Source organism: Nyctereutes procyonoides, unplaced genomic scaffold (genome assembly GCF_905146905.1).
Source record: "Nyctereutes procyonoides isolate TBG_1078 unplaced genomic scaffold, NYPRO_anot_genome, whole genome shotgun sequence".
NCBI lineage: Eukaryota > Metazoa > Chordata > Mammalia > Carnivora > Canidae > Nyctereutes > Nyctereutes procyonoides.
In genome coordinates, this window is record NW_026575133.1 from 59,124,883 (window position 1) to 59,131,781 (window position 6,899).

Sequence of the window (6,899 nt, forward strand, 5' to 3'; positions counted from 1 at the left end):
GCACTCTCTTTGGCTTGCAAATGGCTGCCTTCTTGCTGTGTGTGTCCTTATATGGTCTTTCCTCCATGTGGACAGGTGGAGAGAGAGAAGAGGCGATCTCTCTAGTGTCTCTTATGCTCATAACCTCACCTAAACCGAATTATTTTCCAAAGGCGCCATCTCCAAATACTGTGCCATTGGGGATTAGGGCTTCAACAAACGTAGTTTGTGGGGGGACACAGTTCCATCTATGGCAGAGATTGGTACATGTAGAGCACTGAGTGCCCAGCACAGAGCTAGTTCAGTAAACATCCTGCTCCAAATCAAAAGCACTGACCATATCTGGAAGGGTGTTTACACTCATAAAGCTTCTTACGGTTTATAATATATTCTCACCCTCAACATTTTCTACTTGGAACCTCTTAGCAGCCCTGTGAGGTGGACTTTTTCCAGATGACAAAACCAAGGAAAGGCTGGGCGATTTTCCAAAGTCACATGCACTTAAGCAGTTAAGCCTCCTGACTCAGTCCAATGTTCTTCCTCTCTCATATTCTGAGGTCATAGTCACTACCTTCAGTGCCATGTGGTTCCCTGGACCCATCCCAAGGCTGCTGAGAAGCTTGACGAGAGAGTCTGAGCTAAGAGAATAGATGAGCCTACCTTGGGTTTCCTACCTTGGGCTTTCATGGGTTGTTTCAGTGTATTTTTGTCCTACATGCTAAATTTCCTCTAGGGACAGACTTACTGACTTAGCTCTCTGTGAAAAGGCAGCTCCATGCTTCCAGAAGTGAATACCAAGTGTCCAACTCCTGAAGTTATCAGGAGGGGTGGCAATAGGGAAGTACCCAAAATCAGGATTTCTCCATCACTTGTGGCCTAGCTCATGGTAGGTCCAAAGAGAGAGTAAAGAGTAAACTGTTTCCATTTAAATCATTGCTCTGGCTCATTTTAGACATCAGTGAGACTGGCCATCAGAAGGGCCTAATTGCTACTATCAGTTAAGAAACATTGGCTCATTTGCTATATCTAGCCAATAAGTGTTTTTCAAAAATTAACTAATCTTCGAAGAAGCATTTTTATTTTTCGGCTATTCTGCTTTTGCTTGAGAATGTCTTTAGATTTGAGAAATCCAGGGTAAGACATAAAATCCTCTGTTTTCTCAACATTTACCTGTATGAGCTTTCCATCCTTGTTTGTTTATCTAGGGTTATGCATAGATGAGAAGACCTCCTCTAATTGATGTGTGCGTATGAGCAAACGTATAAAGCATGCTTCACTCGTTAATGATCTCATCTGTGTGTGAAGGGAAGAAGTGGATCAGTCATCAGGGGATCAGGTGGGGGAAGCTGGTGAATTTTGTATCAAGATGAGAAGGGATTGGACATTTGGTGGGGGCAGGATATAGCCTCACTCCCAAGTCAGTTTACTGCCTTTCATTCAGCCAGACATGGCCTTTCATCCTGGAGCTTTCTGGAAGGTTGGCTAGGGTTATGTGCCCTGGAGCCTATCAAAGAATGGGGCCTCCTGCCAATGAGGGGAGCTGACATGCAGGAGGCAGGGTTACAGCGTGACCAGACCTGTCATCAGAATGAGTTGGTAGCACTGAGCCAGATGTAGGTCAGGTAGCCTAGGGCAGAAGACAGTCTTTACTTGAAGCCTGAAGCCAGCCTTCCTGATGAACCAACACATCAGCTGAAGACCACGGGACAGGAGGGGAACCATGGTCTGGGTATCTAAGATTAACTTGACTTAGTCAAAGCAAAAATATCTGTGCTCTGTTAAGTTGTTCCTTTTATGCTTTCCTATTTTTTTGCTTTTGCATTAGACTTTCAACTGGGGCTTCCCCTTCCTTTAGAACCAGGTAAAATGGATGGAAACCTTTTGTTTTCATGGCCCCTTTGGATGTTTAAAGCTGTACCTTTCATGTTTGCATATCTATAGGGGAGGAAGGTGTGCTGGCTTTCTGAGAACAGAAAACTCTACCCCATGCTTGATTTCCACACACATCTGCAAAAATCCTGGTGAGTTTAGTAGACCTTCCTGGAAGTTTGGGAGTAGGCATTGAGGGAGCCAGGAGGTGAAGGGTTGTATCTTGCAGAAATGCATCCAGAATATGAGGCATCTCCTTTCAGAAAATGTTCTTCAGTGACCCCAGCTGTGCTGTCCATTTACTCCCAACCTCTCCATCTTTTTGGCTCTTTTGCTTGTTCCCATATCTCTCACCTTTTCTTTCAGTGGCCAAACAACCCATTTTTCTCTGTCTCATGCACAGCAGCCTCCCTGTTCTGTGAAGTTGAAGTCCCACAGACTCATTTAGTCCAACTTGGCCTGACAAAGGAGTTCCAGCATCAGTCAGAGCTCTGGCGCTTGCTGTGTACTCTTGCTTTTCAATTTCACTTCTCTGAGAAAGGTCCTTTAGGAAATCCAAACTTGCTCAGTCAAACTAAATGGGTCAGGGCAGGATTGCTGGTGGGATTGTGTGTGTGTTTGTGTGTGTGTGTGTGTGTGTGTGTGTGTGTGTGTGTGTGTGTGACCCAGCATCATGCTGGCCACCATTCTGGGGTGTGCCTAGAGAGAGGATGAGGTGGCTATTGGGGAGCCCACCACTGGATTGAGGGTGGAGAGGTGCAGCTCCTTCCCAGTTGGCACAATGGTTTTGCTGGTGCTCCAGAAGCTCTCCTGGGAGAGGGAATATGTTCTAGACACATCTACCCAGACAACAAACTTGCCCTGAAGTGTTTTTTTTTAAATAGACTTTAATTTTTTAAGGCCTTTTTAGGTTCATAGCAAGATTGAGAGGAAGATAGAGATGTTTCCTATGCCCTTGTTGCCCCCACACACCCACTGCCTCCCCTACTATCGACCTCCTCCACAGAATGGTACATTTATTACAGTGGATGGGACACCTGGGTGGCTTAGTGGTTGAGCATCTGCCTTTGACCCAGGGTGTGACCCTGGAGTCCCCCGATTGAGTCCCATATTGGGCTCCCTGCGAGGAGCCTGCTTCTCCCTCTGCCTGCGTCTCTGCCTTTCTTTCCATCTCTCATGAATAAATAAATAAAATCTAAAAAAAAAAAAGGCATTTGTTACAGTGGGTGAATCTATATTGACACATCATGATCACCCAAATTCCAATAGGTTACATCAGAGTTCACTCTTGGTGTTGTACATTCCATGGGTTTGGGCAAGTTTACAATGACTTGTATCCACCATTACACAGAGTAGTTTCCCTGTCTTAAAGATCCTCTATACTCCACCTATTCATGCCTCTCTCACTTTTGCCCCAAACTTTTCATCTTAGAAATGCATTTCAAGTTTGACTTTCATTCATAAGTGCATATTCATGTTTATATTAACATAAAAATAATGTATTCTTCAGGTTTGCAGTGTTTATTGTATATTTATTCTGTCTACTATGTGCCAGGCACTGTACTAGGCTCTGGGAATTGAAGGCAGGCGTGACTAATGTGGAACTTGGGATCTAAGTAGAGAGATGTTAGTCAGCCTGCCAACAGAAAACACCACAGCTCTGGTTTTTAATTTAGAGGCTGAATACTTTTAGGGGTCTGAAAAACCAGGTTACTAAGTGCTATTTTACTCCCTTCTCCCTTGCAAAGTTTTTCTGTAGCTATTCCAACAAGTCTCAGAGGAGGCACTTAGGAGATGTTGGCTGAATGAGTGAATAAAGGGATAAGTGTATGGATTATAAAGTTTGACTCTAATTCTCATCTAGGACTGTGATGGTTAATTTTATGTGTCAACATTACTGTCCTGAGGGATGTCCAGGTAGCTGGTAAAACATTGTTTCTGGGTATATCTGTGAGAGTGTTTCTGGAAAAGATTAACATCTGATTTAGTTGATTAAGTAAAGAGGTCAGCCCTCACCACTACAACTGGGCATCATCCAATCCACTGGGGGCCCGAATAGAACAAAAAAGGCAAAGGAAGTGTAAATATTTTCTCTCTTGAGCTGAGATGGTCATCTCTTGCCCTCAGACATCAGAGCTACTCGTTCTTATTCTTGGGACTCCTGGATTTATAGCAGTGGCCCTGATCCTTTGGTCTTTCACCTCAGCCTGGGACTTATACCATGGGCTCTCCTGGCTCTCTGGCTTTTGCACTTGGACTGAATTGCACCACACGATTTCCTGGTTGTCCAACTTACAGCAGATTGTGAGACTTTCTGGCCCCAATAACTGCATGAACCAACTCTTGGAATTAATTAATCTTCTCTTGTCTATCTGTCCTTCTCTCTTTATATATCTATCCTATTGGTCTGTTTCTCTGGAAAACCCTGCCTAATATAAGGAGTTTGTTATAACCAGTCTGAGATAGAGATGAAATCTGAAAACCCCGGTGCTTTGATGATCTTTGGAGATGATTTAGCTTAACCCCATAGTTGGAGCTCAAGGAGGATGAGGCCTAGAGAAATAACACAGGCGTGAACTATCTGGGCTAGAATGGACAAGATCCCAAGTTCTTGGGAGGCATTGTGGACCCAAATCCACTCCCCCTGCTGTCTATCCTTTCAGGCACATGCAGATGACTGGCATCCCCACTTGACACAGATGTCAACAAACATGACAATGCATTCATCTGATAGGGATCATCATCACTGCTGTTTCCAGAGCCAGAGTTAACAAACGCTAAGGTAATAGCGTGGATACTGTCTGCTTCCCCAACCTCCTGGTTGCCTGCTGCAGTGTGGGTCAAGGGCATGGGGTGGAGAGAAACGGGGTGCTAGGAGCTAGGGAAATGGCTTGGCGTGAATGTGCTATCTCTAAACCATCTTTGGCTAGGCTCCCATTTTATTAGGTGGATGATAAGCCTGCCATCCCTGGAGTTCCTCCTGTGTCTTGTGGTAAGGCTACACGAAGAGGCTTCAGTGGGCTCTTGAGGATGTCTTCTCAGGGGTCTTGGGAGTAGCACTAGTGGGCTATACAGGTGTGTGGTTTCTCTCAGCATGAGGCAGGGTGGTGGGGAGGAAGGGCAGCCTTTGGGGAGCTGTAACTCGGGCTCTGTGCCTTTTCTAGTTGGTGTCCCCTTGAGCAAGTCACTCAGCTTTCTGAGTCTTAATTTCATCCTGTTTCCTCTGTGATGGGGATAGTATTACCTTACAATAGGGACATCAAGTGCCTAGCATCGTGCTTGGTAGATGGAAGCTGTAGGCGGTGGTCATCATCATAATTATTAGATAAGGAGCCTGACTGGGACGCCTGGGTGGCTCAGTGGCTGGGCGTCTGCCTTTGGCTTGGGGCATGATCCTGGAGTTCCTGGACTGAGTCCCACATCGGGCTCTTTTTGCAGGAAGCCTGCTTCTCCCTCTGCCTATGTCTCTGCCTCTCTCTGTGTCTCTCATTAATAAATAAATAAAATCTTAAAAAAAAATAAGGAGGCTGACTCTCTGCTATCCATCAGAGAGGGGGGCTGAGATCAGGGTTTATGGAATAGTGCCTCTTTGAGAGGGTGCAAAGAATGTCTGCTCCTCTCCCGACTGCTTCCTGTTAGGTCCTGTTGGACACCATGTGGCTCTAATACCATGAGAGGACCTGATGGAGCTTTCCTCGTCAGGCTGTCATCAGCTCTGCAGGTCCAGATGATCTTGCTGTGGGTGGTGATAAAGCATGTCCAGGAGATTAAACTGAGTAGAGCCCCATCTCCCATGGTACTGGCAAGAAATCCCTTCCATTAGAGCATCTTACATTGATTGGCCAGGATAGGTTCTAGAGTATTTTCAGTAAAACATCAGTTTTACTAAGCAACTTGATGTGGTGGAAAGAATACAATATAATGTATCATAATACACAAGCCTGATGTAAGGCAGATTTTATATTTATTTATCTTTTAAAAGATTGTATTTATTTATTTGAGAGGGCGGGAGAGGGACAGTGAGCACAATTGCAGGGAGGGACGGAGGGAGAAGCAGACTCCCCGCTGAGCAGGGAGCCATCTGTGGGACACCATCCGTGCTGGGATCATGACCTGAGCTGAATGCAGACTTGTAACTAACTGAGCCACCCAGGCACCCCAGCTTTTATATTTATATTGCAAACAGTGCAGTATACAAGCCTGATATAAAACCCTGGCTCTGCCACTCACTCACTGTAAGAATTGGGGAAAATTAACTGACTTCTCTGAGCCTCAATTTTTTCTGCAAAATAAAGACAATAATCTGAGTAGTTATGAGGATGAAATGAAATGCCCCAGGCACAATAGTTTGCTAGGGCTACCATAACAACATACCACAGATTGGGGGACTTCAAAAACAGAAATTAGTTTTCTCATCGTTCTGGAAGCTAGAAGTCTGAGATCAAGCTGTCAGTAAGTTTGGTTCCTCCTGAGGCCTGTCCCCTTGGCTTGCAATGGCCAGCTTCTCTCTCTGTCGTCACATGGTCTTTCCTCGGCGCTTGAGCGCCACTGACGTCTGTGTTCCAGCTTCCTGTGCTTGTAAGGACACTAGTCATCTTGGATTAGGGTTTACCCTAATGACCTCATTTTAGCTAAATAACCTCTTTAAAGGCCCTATCTCCAGGGTGCCGGGGTGGCTCAGTTAGTTACACATATGCCTTCAGCTTGGGTCATGATCCCAGGATCCTGAGATGGAGCCCCATGTCTGGCTCCCCAGAACCAGGGAGCAGGGAGTCTGCTTCTCCCTCTCCCTCTGGCTCCCTGCAACCCCTCACTTGTGTGGGCATGTGCTTTCTCTCTAATAAATAAGTAAAATCTTAAGATGAATGAATGAATGAATGAATGAATGAATGAATAAATAAATAAATAAATAAATAAATAAATAAATAAATAAAGGCCCTGTCTCCAAATACAGGCACGTTCTGAGGAACCTAGGGCTAGAGCTTCCACATATGAATTTTTCGGGGATACAATTCAGCCCATGACACCAGGAGAAGCTTCTAGCCAAATAG

At 45.1% G+C, this 6,899-nt stretch overlaps 1 long non-coding RNA gene across 2 annotated transcripts; it reads left to right on the forward strand.

Annotated features, from left to right (window-relative positions):
- The first annotated feature begins 1,385 nt into the window (after positions 1-1,385).
- LOC129493619 (uncharacterized) lies at positions 1,386-5,260 on the forward strand. Of its 2 annotated transcripts, XR_008661176.1 has the most exons (4): positions 1,386-1,708; positions 1,921-2,000; positions 4,512-4,630; positions 4,779-5,260. It is a non-coding gene; the product is annotated as an uncharacterized LOC129493619 (long non-coding RNA). The 2 variants fall into 2 exon arrangements; XR_008661175.1 differs by having other exon boundaries at positions 4,512-5,260.
- The last annotated feature ends 1,639 nt before the right edge of the window (positions 5,261-6,899 follow it).